The sequence below is a fragment of the Anomaloglossus baeobatrachus genome, chromosome 2, assembly GCF_048569485.1.
Source record: "Anomaloglossus baeobatrachus isolate aAnoBae1 chromosome 2, aAnoBae1.hap1, whole genome shotgun sequence".
Lineage (NCBI taxonomy): Eukaryota > Metazoa > Chordata > Amphibia > Anura > Aromobatidae > Anomaloglossus > Anomaloglossus baeobatrachus.
Genome location: NC_134354.1, coordinates 391830014 through 391848467, shown reverse-complemented (window position 1 = coordinate 391848467; position 18454 = coordinate 391830014). Strand labels below are relative to the sequence as shown.

Sequence of the window (18454 nt, the reverse complement as noted above, 5' to 3'; positions counted from 1 at the left end):
TATTCTTATATTCAGGGTAGGCCACCATATATCAAATCAACCATCCATGGGTTGCAATACCACACATAGCCACTACTCGAAAAATTTAGCTGTTTGTAGTAAACAATGAAAGGGACACAATGCAGAACCACAACCAAGTCAATCACATGATTAATCAGGGGGTTAAATGTCAGATCAGCAATAATCGAATTTTGGAAAATATATTAAGGCAACATTTCTCACAATTAGATAAACCACAGGTATACCATGCCATCACCTTTTGACTATATTTGTTAACTTTTTGCATTATTCATCATAAACCACCAACAACATATAACAATAGAATTTTATTGGATAACATTTTTTTTAAATCACAAACATAACAGGATGCCTCCAAAAAACTGACCCCCACAAAAGGGTACATGTAAATTTATGTTGGGAACACCAAGTCAAAACAACCCCCTATATCGTGTAGATAATAACAACCAAAGATAATGCTGGGAATAATATAATCTAATACCTGGTATAACAATCAGACAAAATATACAAACACAAGTGTGCTGTTTAAAGTAATAAAGAAAAACAGGTAAACATTAACTATCCCATGGTCACATATAGTATACCTATAAAGAGGTCGGTAGACAATGTTCTGTCCCCACTTAAAGGCGATTGAAGGTAGGTAGTTGGGTAGAGGTGTGAGGAGTCTTAACTTCGTTTCCACTATGCGAGGCAGACATGACCAGAGCGCTCCACGGTGGATAGATTCAAATGTACACGCTGCGATGAAGCAACAGTGGTTTATTTTTTCCTCCATAAACAAAAACGTGCAGCAGTAACGTGATCAAGTGGCTGTAACTGTGGTAATCTTGCGATGGTTGTCCTAGAGCTGCTACCGGTCAAAACCTTTTCTGAAGCCCAAAGGACGGAGATGTGCTCCTCACGATGCACTGACTAAAAGTGAAAGTAACTTGGAGTCAGGATGTGAGGTCACATGTGGGGCTGAAAAGACTCCCAAAGGCTGGACTGAAAAGAACCAGGGGAACAGAATGGTCTGACACGTAGATGGCAGCAAAGGACAAGCATGAACATATATACATTGAATAACATTAATTTAAAAACAGTAGATATGTCATTAAAGGTTTTAAAGAAAACAGGTAGGAACAGCACAGACAAAGCGTAATGGTGTCCCACACACCCGACGCATATTTCGCACTTGCAGTGCTTCTTCCAGGAGTTCCTTTATTTATTCCTTTATTTATTTATCATATGATTAGTTTGTAGGCTGATGACAAAAAAATAATGTTTTCAAAGTTAAAAATTTACTTTTTAACAAATATAAGGGAACCTGTCACCAGATTTTTCTGTCATGTGCTGCAGCCATCACCAGTGGGCTCTTGTATACAGTATTCCAAAATACTGTATATAAGAGCCCAGGCTGCTCTGTATAATAAAAAAAACACCTTTAGAATACTTACCTAGGGGACTGTCCAGTCCAAAGGGTGTCCCTGCTCTTGGTCCGGCGCATCTTGTGTGATCACCGTCCTCCTGCCCAGCCAAGTGTGCATGACGCGTCCTACATCATTCATACAGAGGCCTTCATTGCGATCCTCCACATGCGCACTTTGTTCTGCCCAGCTGAGGATAGATAAAAGTACTGTAGGGCACATGCGCAGGCGATCTTTGACCTTTCCTCGCACCTGCGCATTACAGTATTTTGCTTTGAATCCTCCTTTCTGGTTTCTAGGAGCGTGGGAATTCCTTCCTGAGTGACAGTTCCAGTTAAAGGGAACCTGTCACCAGTTTTGGCTACTATTGTTGAGGAGAGCCATAAGATTAAATACTTAATTAACCTCTTGACAAGGGATTGTGGGAAATGTCGATTTGCCTTACATAATTCAGGTTTCAGATCATATACATGACACAGATATAAAGATGTCCGCTATTTCCTGTTATCCACACCTTGCTTGGAATGCAAGGAATGTCCAGATGAAAGAAGACCTCCATATAAGGGAAGACCTCTGGTCAAGCTGGAAATCACAGACCAAACCATCAGCATGGATGCACCAGATGACGTCCCTCCCATCGTCATGGTTTCATCCACTGGAGTCAGACCCGCCCATCAACAGCAACACGGATCTCCCCATGCGCCAGTCCATGAACTGTCCCACTAAATGTGCATATCTGAACTTGTGTACGCCCCTAGCCTATATCAAGAGGACGCATGCTCTTCTCTGTCTGTTTGGTGCCATTTTTCTACTGTGACCAAGAAGAGATTACACATCCGACTGTGTCTGGTGTGGATTCTTTTATGCATGCACTTGGTATATACCAATTCGGCCAGGCAGTAGGTAACTAGTGATCTCTGGTTAAGAGTTCACCTTAACATTATTGGTGCCCAACGTGGAGCCAATAGACGTAGACACCTGAAATCCTGATGAACCGGCAACTGGAATGGCATGATGTGCTGGACACCCCAGGAAACTGATCACTTCCGAACGAGAGTACGGTAAGTCTGCTGATTTTTCATAATCTGTAGTCTTCCCGTGGTCTCGGTGGGGTGTGTGGCACTGATTGCCTGACTGTGTCCGGTTTGTTGGGGTATCTGTTGACGGGCAGGCGGGTCTCACGGCTATTGGCCATATTAATCTCGGAAGAACCGTCACATATTCAGTTGCCTGCTGCCTGTTGTGTATTAGTGAAGAGAGCATGTGGGTTTGTGAGTTCTGTTAGTTGTCACCTGTGATATGGTTTGTGGTTCTAGTGGAAACTTAAGTAGTTAATACGGTTTAGTACAAGACCTAAAGATATAGGGCAGGTTTCAATTGGTCAGGTTAGGCACGTGTTTTTCACGGGCTCTCAAATTTGTTGATATGGTAAAGGATTTTGTCTGTGGTATAGTATACGGTTGTCGCCTGTGGTACAGTTTATGGCTCTGTAAGGAAATACGTGGGACTGCTGGTACGTGGTAATCTTGGGGCCTAGCGCAGTGTAGCGTGGAATGGCTGGTACGGATACCATTGGGGCATAACGTTTAAGTTGCGCATTGTGGCTGGTACGTGGTAGTCTTGGGGCCTAACGCTGGACGTGAAATGGCTGGTACGGATACCATTGGGGCTTAGCGCAAGCTTGGGTGATATAATTGGTATGAGGTGTCTTGGGGTCTAGAAAAAGCGCTGGACGTGAATCGGCTGGTACGGGCACCTTGTAGCCAGGGGTGACACCATTGGTGTCTTTATGAATTACGGACCATGTAGAAACTGGGCAGGGACACCGTGACGAGGCGCCTGCTGCAGACTTAACAAAACTTTACTTAGTGTTCAAGCTGTGTGTCAGTTGTGAGTCATCTACTCCTGTGTTTGTTTGTTGGTTTTGTTGGTGTTGTTTATCTTGAAAGAAAGATGGAGAAATTGATGAAGTTGTGTGTAGTTGTGCCGGAAAGATCCGGATGAGTGGACTGTGTTGGGATGTGGGGACTCTAGGCCGCAATCCTGTGATAAACCATGTGCTAGTCATGGAGGCAGACATTTTAGGTAAGATTTTAAAATGGTGGACAAAGCACATGGCTACAGCATGACTGAGACAAAGAAAACAAAGTGAGTCAGGGGATGTGTGAAGAAGACCATGTGCTCTGTAAATGTTTGAGCAATGGATTGGATGGAGTACTATATACTTGGACAGAAAAATAAGTGTTTTTATCCATAATTAGACTTAGATCTAGGACAGATATGTGTGTGTATAAATATATATATGTATAAGTACAGACTATTAAAAAGAGGGGAGAAAGAGTTTGAGCAGATGTGAGGTCAGTTTTCCCTTTTCTCTGCCACATGTTCCCACAGATTTTAAAATGGTGGATGAAGCACATGGCTGAATGGAGTAGTACATACTTAGACAGAAAAATTAGTGTTTTTAACTGTAGTTGAACCAGGACTGTGGATATGTAAATCTGTGTGTATATGTATAGAGTATGGAATATAGGCAGGAAGGATAATTGGTTAAACTTGTAAGTTTAGCAGAAGTAAAATCAGTTTCTCCCTTCCCCCTCTCATGTGGTTCAACCGCCCTTACACAAAGAAGCCATGTGCTATTCTGGCAGTGGCCATTTTGTTAGTAAATCTGTATGGAGCCCTTCAGTGGAGCTGACAAAACTGCTCTCACTGAATAACCTATGAAGTGTTAGTAAATGTTTATAGCACTAAAAGATGGAACATTGAATGATTGGGTAGTTATGGAAGACACTTAATATAGATCCAGTGTGCAGGTTGGATTGAGTCGGGACAGTCACAAGGAGGAATATCTTATTTAGTAAGCAATAAAATAAGAGAAAAACCTTAAAATAACGTACCTTTGCGGCAGATGTCATGATAAATAATACATATTCCAATTATGAATGTGGCGAATAATCCTGAGAGTTGAATGTTTTAAAAATAATTAAATAAATAAATAAATATATCCATGGGAAAAGAGGTCGTAATGTTGAGTTGTCTTGCAGAAAGGAAAAAAAATAAAAATAAATAAATAAATAATAATAAAAAAAAAAATCCAACAGAAGGAGGGAAATTGATTTCACTTGTGTCCAGGGAAATGAACAGTGTGTTTCTGGCTTTTGGGGGAAGGAACAACTTTTAGAGAAAAAAAAAAAAAACCTGTAGTGCAGGTTTATTATCTCACCTTCGATCTATTGTGAGAGCAGCCCAAGAGAAAAAAAAAAAAAAGGGAGCTTTCTGCATTTAATTCATTGCAATTTATATTGGAAAAAGGTCATTGACAATAGTTTTATTTTACTAATTTTATCCCAAAGAAATAAAAGTTAACTGTGGACATGTTTAGATACATTGATAGCTTTTCAAGCATAGAAGTCTGTTAGATAATTTTTCTATGGCAAATCAACATTTTGTTTTCCCACATGGCCAGTTTATTTGTTCTAGATTCTTTTATCCCTTCAAGTTATAGGACAGTATCACAGAGATGCTGATAATCTCCTCAATGTTTCAAATATGAACGCCCCTACATCCAATATCCAGAGGTTGTGCTACGTTATTATTATAGTTATTAATAATAATAATTATAATAATCATTTATTAATAATTACAATAATTTGATTTAAGGAATGTGGATGATTTATGGAATTCTGTGTTTTATACTTAATGTATTGAATAATCTGCTTTCTTTTTATAGAAAGAATGATTGCAATGCAGATTTCTGTGGTCCAAGCAAAGGTTATAAAAGCCATTGAAAGGGTTTTCCATTATTAAGTTACAGATAAACACAATATTTCTGGTGTTCCCGATTAGGTACAATCTATACAATGTGACTTTCATGCCTAAATGTAGAGCTCCGGGGCCACACAGTTTTTGAATCTAATTATGTTTTGGATAATAGATTCAAAAAGGGGGGAAAGATGATGTGGAAAGTCACACATTATTTAAGGTTTTAATTTGTTCATCGATTGAGTTTTTCTATTAAGTTGTCTTTATATTTTTATCTGTAAGTAGGATACAGCAGACAGACATATATCTCATGATTGCTCTGATGTAACAAGAATCGTCAGGTTTTGAACATGTCTCAGATGAGCCCATTGCTAATGCAGACTTTGAGTTTTTCCGTAGATGGATCCAGATACCAAGATGCTGGTTGATTCTGCACTGGATATGCTGAGGTTACACAACATGAGGTGATAAAAGCGGAACCACTCGCTCTTCTCTCATCGGAATAGGAGAATGAGATGAAGATTTGCGATCACTGTGGTTTGTAGAGCGGAGGGGGGTAAGATAGGAAAATGTGGAGTGTGACGTCATAAATCTATAAAGACCGTAGAGAGTGTATATGAGCCCAGGTGGAGGCGCTCTCCTGTTATCAAAAGAGCCGGTGACTGATGGAGCAGGCAACAAAGAAGCAGTGAATGGGCCTAGAGTTGAGAGTCCTTATACAAAGCAGACCAGTACCTCGGTGGCTCCTGTCACGTCGTCCGTGACATTGGTCACTCCTTGTGTTCTTAAATCCTTACAGGAACAAGCGATTCAGCAAGGAACGGCGTGTGAGACGCAGGGAGCCAGTGACTGAGGAAGGTCTGTGGATAAAGGGCGGTAAGCTTTCTCTGCCGTGAGCGCTCTACTCAATAATGGCCCAGGTAACCCATGTGACAAAGGTGTTGGTATGGACAAGATATGGGCGACACCATTGCTCAGTACCCAGGTGGCCAGACACCTCCAGTCTTGTAAGATGTGTGCCTATTAAGGTAGAAAAACTGTAAAGACCTCGTAGAAACACCCCCCTCATCCGCTCTACTGCTCCGGTGATTGCAGATTAGTCATATATATCTACCATGAGTAGGTTTATATGAGTTTTGTGCGTGTTGTGTGAATTTCTTTTCAGGCCTGCTCTGAAACATATCCAGTGTGGAAAGCGTTACTGCTGAAAAACTCATGGTGCTGGTGGTATGTAAAGATGGAGTTCCTAAAAAGCGGTAAAAGAACATATCCTATAGCAGAGGTCATTATAGAGATCAGTACCTGATGAACCCATCTGCCATTGTGAAGAGGGGAGAAACGCGTTGCGCTTCTTTCATGCTAAGTGTCTGATAAATATGCGTTTATTTTATTAGCCTGAGTGTGAATTGTACAGTGGAGGGTCTGTGATTGGACGAGATCTCCTCATGACTTTACCTGGCCTTATTATTATTATATTGATACAGAGGGCACATGTTATACATGTGAGATATTTAATTTATTTTAGGGTTTGGTCCTTGAATTTGCTGTATCATATTGATTTAAGCTACAAACAGCTATGTAAATACAGAGTGTGAATATTTAATCTTTGGGAATGAATTGGATATATATATAATTGCATATAGACGCCTCTTTATCCCTGTATCTCACGGTTTCTATATTCCCTCACTGACATTAGCAGCACGTATTAGCTTAGCAGTGTAGGGATAGGGAGGGCGAGCCGTCGGGGAGCGGGGGCGCCAATTCGCCTTATAGGGTGCCGACCTCCGCTGCGAGGTAGGGAGAGTTTAGGGCTATTGCCCCAATCCCTGCCCCTCCTTTATTGGAATATTTAATTGTGTCTATAGTCACATGGGTGTATGTTGTTTGGAATTTTAAAGATTATAACATAAACATGTAACGATCCACAAGATAATGGCGAACGCTGCAAATCATGTAACAAATGTTCGTTTTCCTTTAATAAATAGATCTTTATATAAGGTATTTTTGGTTTAGTACCTAGAACGTGATTATATTTCTCACAGATACTGCAGATACAGTGTGATATCCTGACCAGTGATGTATGAGCCGTATACAACTGCCTATATAGTGTGTTAAACATGTGTATCCTCCAATTCCAGATCCTAAATCAGTGTCAGGAGCACGTGGTCTCCAGCCAGGAGACCGGGTGATCCTAAAAAGACAAGTCAGAATGATCCCTGAGTCAGAATCAGGTGGACCGATCCAGCTTTTCCCAACCACAGCGACTTCCATGAAGCTTGAGGGAAAACCCATCTGGAGACAGCAGCCGCTGTAAAGAGTCCATCGTACCAGCAGAATGAGGGTCACAACACACATAGTGCTGGATTATCTCACATAGAACCTTATGGAGAATTTCTAGATTGGGGATGAAACATGGGAAATAACCATGATAAGGGAACAATGGGTACAGGAACATTACACAAATAAGGGCTCATGGTGGAAAAAAACATTATCTTACCTGAACCAATCAATTATTTTAAGGGTTTAAGTGACTTAAGGATAACATACACTTGTAGGTAACTGGTATTGTTTTATTTGATGGTATTTGAAGCCGTAAAAGTGCTGCTCTGTGTTACTGAAGGTAATCGGATCCATGCATAAGGGAGATCTTGTTAAGGGCCTCCTGGTGGTAGATTATAGACCTGAGACAAGAAGAGATCCATTAGTGTTGTGATACAATCAGGTGTATTCGGGTAGAAAAGTCTCGAAGACGCGGACAGCACTCAGATGTTGACTGAGAATCAGTCTTTCAGAAACAGTAACGCTAAAAGCTGCAGCATAACGGTAAGAAGCTTATTCTTACAATTGCCTTACTCTTTCTAATCGATAAATCTCGAAATCTGAGTGAGCTCGTCAGCATTAAATAGTCTGTTCTAGTTACCTGTGCCTCTGTGAACTGTGTGTGCGGGATGTGATCAACTCTCTGATCAGCAGTCTGTATCAGTGGGGGCAAAGGCTTAGTATTGCTTGTATAGCGGATAGCAAAATGAAAAAAGGTTGCAGTTAAAGCATTAGAGCTGATGTGTTAGAGGACCACGGTAGGGTCAGAAGGTTAATAAAGTATTTAGGGGGGACTGTTGAGGAGAGCCATAAGATTAAATACTTAATTAACCTCTTGACAAGGGATTGTGGGAAATGTCGATTTGACTTACATAATTCAGGTTTCAGATCATATACATGACACAGATATAAAGATGGCCGCTATTTCCTGTTATCCACACCTTGCTTGGAATGCAAGGAATGTCCAGATGAAAGAAGACCTCCATATAAGGGAAGACCTCTGGTCAAGCTGGAAATCACAGACCAAACCATCAGCATGGATGCACCAGATGACGTCCCTCCCATCGTCATGGTTTCATCCACTGGAGTCAGACCCGCCCATCAACAGCAACACGGATCTCCCCATTCGCTAGCCCATGAACTGTCCCACTAAATGTGCATATCTGAACTTGTGTACGCCCCTAGCCTATATCAAGAGGACGCATGCTCTTCTCTGTCTGTTTGGTGCCATTTTTCTACTGTGACCAAGAAGAGATTACACATCCGACTGTGTCTGGTGTGGATTCTTTTATGCATGCACTTGGTATATACCAATTCGGCCAGGCAGTAGGCAACTAGTGATCTCTGGTTAAGAGTTCACCTTAACACTATAAGCTGCAGCCACCACCAGTTATATACAGCATTCTGACATGCTGTATATAAGAGCCCAGGCCACTGTGTACAACGTAAAAATCACTTTATAATACTCACCTAACTGACGGTGTGGTGCAGACTAGTCGGATGGGTGTCTCCGTTCTCCGGTACCGGCGCCTCCTCTTTTGGCCACCTTTGTCCTCCTTTTGAAGCCTGGGTGCATGACGCGTCCTACGTCATGCACATTAGCTGGCATTGAGGTCCTGCGCAGGCGCACTACAATACTTTGATCTGCCCTGCTCAGGCAGTAGGGTATTATGTTAATAATATTCTTATTTTGGGTTTTCAGTGTCTATAGATATAAGTATTATTAAAATGAATATACTCAGAGATTTAGAGTGTATATAGCCTTAAGGTAGAATAAGGGTTAGGCTAGGGCCACACGGGGACTAGTGCGATCCCCTCGCATGACACTCGGCTCGTGCTGGCAGTACAGCAGAGCCGAGTGTCATGCGTGTGTCCTTGCAACTGAAGTCCGTTCGTGCGAGCAGACCTCAGCTGCGGGGGGCGGGCTGGCACAGAGGAGGGGAGGGAGGGATTTCTCTCCCTCTCTCCTGCGTAGCCGGCTATTGCCATTCTCGCACTGCACTAGCGGTACACCGGTGTACCGCGAGTGCAGTGCGATTTTTCTCTCGCCCCATTCACTTGAATGGGTGCGAGAGAAAGAGTCTCGCATTACAATCGCAGCATGCTGCGATTGTTTTCTCAGTCTGATTAGGGCTGAGACAATAATCGCTCATGTGTGCTGTCACACAGGCTAGAATTGGTCCGAGTGGAATGCAATGTTTTATCTCACTCCACTCGCACTGTTTTTCTCGCCGTGTGGCTTAGGCCTTATTGCACTGTAACTAGGTTCCAAAGAAGTTTCACTCTCATATAGTAATAGGAATTAAAAACTTGGAAAAATACATCCATTCTAAAACTACATTATCACTGTACTTACACACAGGGCCAGATTAAGGTTGGTGGGGGCCCCTGGGCAGAAAATCTGGTGGGGGCCCAATAACGTTAACAATTTTAGCCGTAACAGTAGAGCACGCACTGTAGCATTTAGATATAAATACTGCACCTCAGTCTCACATTCCCCCTCCTCAGCATACTGTGCCCTCCTCAGCATACTGTGCCCTCACACTGGCCACCTTGCTGCCCCTTCTCTATACTGTACCTCAGTCTCACATTCCCCCTCCTCAGCATACTGTGCCCTCACACTGGCCACCTTGCTGCCCCTTCTCTATACTGTACCTCAGTCTCACATTCCCCCTCCTCAGCATACTGTGCCCTCACACTGGCCACCATGCTGCCCCTTCTCTATACTGCACCTCAGTCTCACATTCCCCCTCCTCAGCATACTGTGCCCTCACACTGGCCACCATGCTGCCCCTTCTCTATACTGCACCTCAGTCTCACATTCCCCCTCCTCAGCATACTGTGCCCTCACACTGGCCACCATGCTGCCCCTTCTCTATACTGCACCTCAGTCTCACATTCCCCCTCCTCAGCATACTGTGCCCTCACACTGGCCACCTTGCTGCCCCTTCTCTATACTGCACCTCAGTCTCACATTCCCCCTCCTCAGCATACTGTGCCCTCACACTGGCCACCTTGCTGCCCCTTCTCTATACTGTACCTCAGTCTCACATTCCCCCTCCTCAGCATACTGTGCCCTCACACTGGCCACCTTGCTGCCCCTTCTCTATACTGTACCTCAGTCTCACATTCCCCCTCCTCAGCATACTGTGCCCTCACACTGGCCACCTTGCTGCCCCTTCTCTATACTGCACCTCAGTCTCACATTCCCCCTCCTCAGCATACTGTGCCCTCACACTGGCCACCTTGCTGCCCCTTCTCTATACTGCACCTCAGTCTCACATTCCCCCTCCTCAGCATACTGTGCCCTCACACTGGCCACCTTGCTGCCCCTTCTCTATACTGCACCTCAGTCTCACATTCCCCCTCCTCAGCCTACTGTGCCCTCACACTGGCCACCTTGCTGCCCCTTGTCTATACTGCACCTCAGTCTCACATTCCCCCTCCTCAGCATACTGTGCCCTCACACTGGCCACCTTGCTGCCCCTTCTCTATACTGCACCTCAGTCTCACATTCCCCCTCCTCAGCATACTGTGCCCTCACACTGGCCACCTTGCTGCCCCTTCTCTATACTGCACCTCAGTCTCACATTCCCCCTCCTCAGCATACTGTGCCCTCACACTGGCCACCATGCTGCCCCTTCTCTATACTGCACCTCAGTCTCACATTCCCCCTCCTCAGCATACTGTGCCCTCACACTGGCCACCTTGCTGCCCCTTCTCTATACTGCACCTCAGTCTCACATTCCCCCTCCTCAGCATACTGTGCCCTCACACTGGCCACCTTGCTGCCCCTTCTCTATACTGCACCTCAGTCTCACATTCCCCCTCCTCAGCCTACTGTGCCCTCACACTGGCCACCATGCTGCCCCTTCTCTATACTGCACCTCAGTCTCACATTCCCCCTCCTCAGCATACTGTGCCCTCACACTGGCCACCATGCTGCCCCTTCTCTATACTGCACCTCAGTCTCACATTCCCCCTCCTCAGCATACTGTGCCCTCACACTGGCCACCATGCTGCCCCTTCTCTATACTGCACCTCAGTCTCACATTCCCCCTCCTCAGCATACTGTGCCCTCACACTGGCCACCATGCTGCCCCTTCTCTATACTGCACCTCAGTCTCACATTCCCCCTCCTCAGCATACTGTGCCCTCACACTGGCCACCATGCTGCCCCTTCTCTATACTGCACCTCAGTCTCACATTCCCCCTCCTCAGCATACTGTGCCCTCACACTGGCCACCTTGCTGCCCCTTCTCTATACTGCACCTCAGTCTCACATTCCCCCTCCTCAGCATACTGTGCCCTCACACTGGCCACCTTGCTGCCCCTTCTCTATACTGCACCTCAGTCTAACATTCCCCCTCCTCAGCATACTGTGCCCTCACACTGGCCACCTTGCTGCCCCTTCTCTATACTGCACCTCAGTCTCACATTCCCCCTCCTCAGCATACTGTGCCCTCACACTGGCCACCATGCTGCCCCTTCTCTATACTGCACCTCAGTCTCACATTCCCCCTCCTCAGCATACTGTGCCCTCACACTGGCCACCATGCTGCCCCTTCTCTATACTGCACCTCAGTCTCACATTCCCCCTCCTCAGCATACTGTGCCCTCACACTGGCCACCATGCTGCCCCTTCTCTATACTGCACCTCAGTCTCACATTCCCCCTCCTCAGCATACTGTGCCCTCACACTGGCCACCATGCTGCCCCTTCTCTATACTGCACCTCAGTCTCACATTCCCCCTCCTCAGCATACTGTGCCCTCACACTGGCCACCTTGCTGCCCCTTCTCTATACTGCACCTCAGTCTCACATTCCCCCTCCTCAGCATACTGTGCCCTCACACTGGCCACCTTGCTGCCCCTTCTCTATACTGCACCTCAGTCTCACATTCCCCCTCCTCAGCATACTGTGCCCTCACACTGGCCACCTTGCTGCCCCTTCTCTATACTGCACCTCAGTCTCACATTCCCCCTCCTCAGCATACTGTGCCCTCACACTGGCCACCTTGCTGCCCCTTCTCTATACTGTACCTCAGTCTCACATTCCCCCTCCTCAGCATACTGTGCCCTCACACTGGCCCCCATGCCGCCCCTTCTCTATACTGCCTATGTCCTTCACTATCCAGTCACTATACTGCACCTCCGTCTCACATTCCCCCTCCTCAGCATACTGTGCCCTCACACTGGCCACCTTGCTGCCCCTTCTCTATACTGTACCTCAGTCTCACATTCCCCCTCCTCAGCATACTGTGCCCTCACACTGGCCCCCATGCCGCCCCTTCTCTATACTGCCTATGTCCTTCTCTATCCAGTCACTATACTGCACCTCCGTCTCACATTCCCCCTCCTCAGCATACTGTGCCCTCCATACTGAGCCCTCACACTGGCCACCATGCCGCCCCTTCTCTATACTGCTTATCCCCCACCACTACCCAGTCTCTATTCTATGCCCCTCACACTTTTCTTTCCCAATAGTGTCTACTTACAATTTTCTCCCACCATACTGCTGCCTCACACTTTCCAATGGTGCCCCTTTGATAAATATGCAAATATGCCGCATGCCCCCCAAAGGTACGCCCCTGCACAGTGTACAGGAGAATACATGACTGGTACACGCAGGGCCGGCTCCAGGTTTTTGTGGGCCCTGGGCGAAAGAGTCTCAGTGGGCCCCATCCACACATAGACATGCACAGATACATACACATACAGGCATACATACACATATATATTTAAAGAGAAATTCACAAAAACACATATAAATAGACATAAATCTAGACACAGTCATATACACTGACATACATAGATGACATACATAGATCATACACAGATACACATCATACATGCACACACAGACACATTTTTATATTTTTATATATATTTTTAATATTGGGAAGCCGGCAACAGTCTCATTCACCTCCCCGCTTGTCTCCATCCAACTCCTCCTGGGCATGTGTCTGTGCCACGCTGATTGGTGGCAGTCACTAACAGACATGGCCACACATAGAGCACACTAACACCGATGTATATACACATCACATGAGAGGCTGGGGACATACACATTACTGGGGGGGCATAAATATTACTAAGGAAAGGGGTATGGAGCAATGGGGGGCATACAGCTCTAGAGGGGGGCAGTGGCTCTGAGGTGGGGGGACAAACAGCTCTGAGGTGGGGGGGTGACATGCAGCTCTTAGGGTATACAGCTCTGGGGTGGAAGGGACATACAACTCTGGGGGTATAGTATTATGCAGCCTCAATATTCCTCCATATAGTATTATGCAGCCCCGATATGGCATTATGCAGCCCCCATATGGCATTATGCAGCCCCCATATGGCACTATGCAGCCCCCATATGGCACTATGCAGCCCCCATATGGCACTATGCAGCCCCCATATGGCACTATGCAGCCCCCATATGGCACTATGCAGCCCCCATATTACAATAAGCAGTCCTCATATAGTACAATGCAGACCCATATAGCAGTAGGCACCCTCATGTAGTATACAGCCCCCATATGGCACTATGCAGCCCCCATATGGCACTATGCAGCCCCCATATTACAATAAGCAGTCCTCATATAGTACAATGCAGACCCATATAGCAGTAGGCACCCTCATGTAGTATACAGCCCCCATATAGCACAATGCAGACCCATATAGCATTAGGCATCCTCATGTAGTACACAGCCCCTATATAGCACAGTGCAGACCCAGATAGCATTAGGCATCCTCACGTAGTACACAGCCCCTATATAGCACAGTGCAGAGCCAATAGCATTAGGCATCCTCACATAGTACACAGCCCCTATATAGCACAGAGCAGACCAGATAATATTAAGCACCTTCACATAGTACACAACCCCTATATAGCACAGTGCAGACCCTGATAGCATTAGGCATCCTCATGTAGTATACAGCCCCTTTATAGCACAGTGCAGAGCCAGTTAGCATTAGGCACCCTCATGTAGTATACAGTCAGTATATAGCACAGTGCAGAGAACCAGATAGCAATAGGCATCCTCATGTAGTGTACAGCCGCCATATCATTTAATGTACCCCCATGGTCGTCTGGCCACAGTGATTGTACATACTCATTTCTCCTCGTTCCCCCGCTGCTCCGGTCTCCTCGGCGCGTCCATTGCTGTCGTTCGACCTATCAGCAGGCGCGCAGTGATGACGTCACCGAGCTCCGCTGCAGAGCTGTCAGAGCGCCAACAGAAACAGTGAGGAGAATCATGAGAGAGAGCCGCCCAATCTCATCATTGCTCTCAATTGTATCGGCAACTGCGATGCCGATACAATTGAAAGTGCGATCCTCGGCGGGGGGGAGGCTGGTGACAGCGCTAGCACTGGGCCCCCTGACTAGCGGTACGCCACTCCTGCCACCGCGATTGGGCCCCCCGGCAGCTCAGGGCCCCGGCATTTGACCGGGTTTACTGTGATACAGACACCAGATGTTATACAATATACACATTATATGTCATCTGATGTGTGTACACAGTATATCACACTGCTCTGTACACTGGATGTGGTATACCATGTACACAGTATATCACACTGCTCTGTACACTGGATGTGGCATACCATGTACACAGTATATCACACTACTCTGTACACTGGATGTGGTATCCCATGTACACAGTATATCACACTGCTCTGTACACTGGATGTGATATATAATGTACACAGTATATCACACTACTCTGTACACTGGATGTGATATATAATGTACACAGTATATCACACTACTCCGTACACTGGATGTGATATACCATGTACACAGTATATCACACTGCTCTGAACACTGGATGTGATATATAATGTACACAGTATATCACACTGCTCTGTACACTGGATGTGATATATAATGTACACAGTATATCACACTACTCTGTACACTGGATGTGATATATAATGTACACAGTATATCACACTACTCTGTACACTGGATGTGATATATAATGTACACAGTATATCACACTGCTCTGTACACTGGATGTGGTATCCCATGTACACAGTATATCACACTACTCCGTACACTGGATGTGGTATCCCATGTACACAGTATATCACACTACTCTGTACACTGGATGTGATATATAATGTACACAGTATATCACACTGCTCTGTACACTGGATGTGGTATCCCATGTACACAGCATATCACACTACTCTGTACACTGGATGTGATATATAATGTACACAGTATATCACACTGCTCTGTACACTGGATGTGATATATAATGTACACAGTATATCACACTGCTCTGTACACTGGATGTGGTATCCCATGTACACAGTATATCACACTACTCCGTACACTGGATGTGGTATCCCATGTACACAGTATATCACACTACTCTGTACACTGGATGTGATATATAATGTACACAGTATATCACACTGCTCTGTACACTGGATGTGGTATCCCATGTACACAGTATATCACACTGCTCTGTACACTGGATGTGATATATAATGTACACAGTATATCACACTGCTCTGTACACTGGATGTGGTATCCCATGTACACAGTATATCACACTACTCCGTACACTGGATGTGGTATCCCATGTACACAGTATATCACACTACTCTGTACACTGGATGTGATATATAATGTACACAGTATATCACACTGCTCTGTACACTGGATGTGGTATCCCATGTACACAGTATATCACACTACTCTGTACACTGGATGTGATATATAATGTACACAGTATATCACACTACTCTGTACACTGGATGTGATATATAATGTACACAGTATATCACACTGCTCTGTACACTGGATGTGGTATCCCATGTACACAGTATATCACACTACTCTGTACACTGGATGTGATATATAATGTACACATTATATCACACTACTCTGTACACTGGATGTGATATATAATGTACACAGTATATCACACTACTCCGTACACTGGATGTGATATATAATGTACACATTATATCACACTACTCCGTACACTGGATGTGATATACCATGTACACAGTATATCACACTACTCCGTACACTGGATGTGATATACCATGTACACAGTATATCACACTGCTCTGTACACTGGATGTGATATATAATGTACACAGTATCACACTACTCTGTACACTGGATGTGGTATATACACAGATATACAATGCCCTGCACTGATCACACCTGGGCCTACAGGACCTCACATATTCTATATGTAATATGGGCCATATAGTGTAATGTGTGCTGCAGGCTCAGATGTGATCAGTGCAGGATTCTGTGTAGTGATGTCTCTGCTGAAGATCAGTGTGAGTTATTGCAGGGGAGGGATGAGGCCGATGACCCGGCACTGACAGCCCGACCTGATCTGCAGCAGCTCACACTCCTGCAATAACTCACACAGTGCCGGCAGAGCTGCCGCTGACACTATGAAATCCCGTCCTGCTCCCTCCTTACTGCAGCCTCCTGCCCGGCACCATGATGGATGACGTCACTCACCATCATCCACCGAGGCCTCTGCTCCGGTCCTCCCACAAGCTCCTGTACGGCACGAAGAAGCAGCAGCGCGGTGACGTCATCCTTGCAGACTCAGCCCACACAGCATGCAGTGGGCGTGTCTGCAGCACAGTGACAGCCGGATTGAAATTCTCTTAAAGGTACAGTGTGGTCCTGAACCTTAATAAAATGGCGCTCACACTGATGGTGGTGGGGGCCCCCTCAGAAGCTCTTGTGGTGGGGGCCCCTGGGCTGAAGCCCCGCCTGCCCCGCCTATAATCCGGCCCTGCTTACACATAGATATCACAGGGCATTTTAACAAGCACATAGCCAGTGAGAGCCAGGGACCATGATTAGGGACCTGGTCTGAAAGCAGCCAATATTGCAGACTGGTAGTTTTACAAGATTCATAACAGCAGCTTGTCAAGAGCTGCGAGGGAAGAAGGTGAGCACCTAACTACTGTATAGAAATCAATGGCCATGGGCTAGAGATATGTGTTAGGAGTTAAAGTCTCTCTTGAAATTTAAAGAAGTTGTCCAGTTACCAAAACTGATTTTTTTTTTTTCTGATAAATCTTGCTAATATGTGCCCCTCAACACATCTATTATGTTTTTTCAGCAAAATTACCTTTCATTGTGCACTAGCAGCACATGCTCATTGCTGGCTCCAGCTCTGATGGGGTTAATCTCTCCTCTGACTTCCTGTGTTCAGTTCCTACAAGTCCCAGAATTCTTTGTGGCTCTAGGGCGGTGTCTGGCTTATCTAACACACCCATTGTGTCTAATACACCCACTCTGCTCCCACCCAAACCCTCCTCCCTGCCTCTTCCCAGTGGATGCACTGAGATCAATCACACAAAGACAGCAGCAGCTCTACACAGCCAGGGGAAGAAAGTGTGTGTGCGCGTATATACAGTGTGTGTGTGTGTGTGTGTGTGTGTGTGTGTGTATACAGTGTGTGTGTGTGTGTGCGTATATAGTGTGTGTGTGTATATACAGTGTGTGTGTGAGTGTGTATGTGTGTGTGTATGTCATACTCACCTGTCTGCAGGGTTCCGGTGCCATGCCTGCTTCCAGCCCCTGTCTCGGTACCGCCGCTCTGGCTGTGTGCAGTCTCCCCGGGGCACGCACGAAGCTTGCAGGACCTGGCGGTGGATCACCTGATGCAGTCACCTGACGCATCAGCTGATCGATTCTCGTGGTGTCGCCAGCTTTTTCGCACCCGGCCGGCTATCAGCTGATCCTGCCGTCAGGAGACTTCATCAGCTGATTACCGGCAGCTCCTGCAGTGATGGGCCAGGATCAGACTCCGCTGCAGGAGCTGCCGGTAATCAGCACAGACGTGAGTATTTATTTATTTATTTTTTTTTTTTGCACTGATGCTTCAGCTGATTGTATAATCAGCTTTTATACAATCAGCTGATGTGTCATGTGATTCACGTAGTTTAACCTGACACATC

The 18454-nt window shown here is 45.7% G+C and overlaps 1 long non-coding RNA gene across 1 annotated transcript; it reads right to left on the bottom strand.

The window, feature by feature from the left end:
* Positions 1–257: 257 nt before the first annotated feature.
* Positions 258–17080, bottom strand: LOC142291499 (uncharacterized). Its single transcript, XR_012750500.1, has 3 exons — positions 16998–17080; positions 7687–7870; positions 258–756 (listed from the first exon to the last, which is right to left on the bottom strand). It is a non-coding gene; the product is annotated as an uncharacterized LOC142291499 (long non-coding RNA).
* Positions 17081–18454: the final 1374 nt, after the last annotated feature.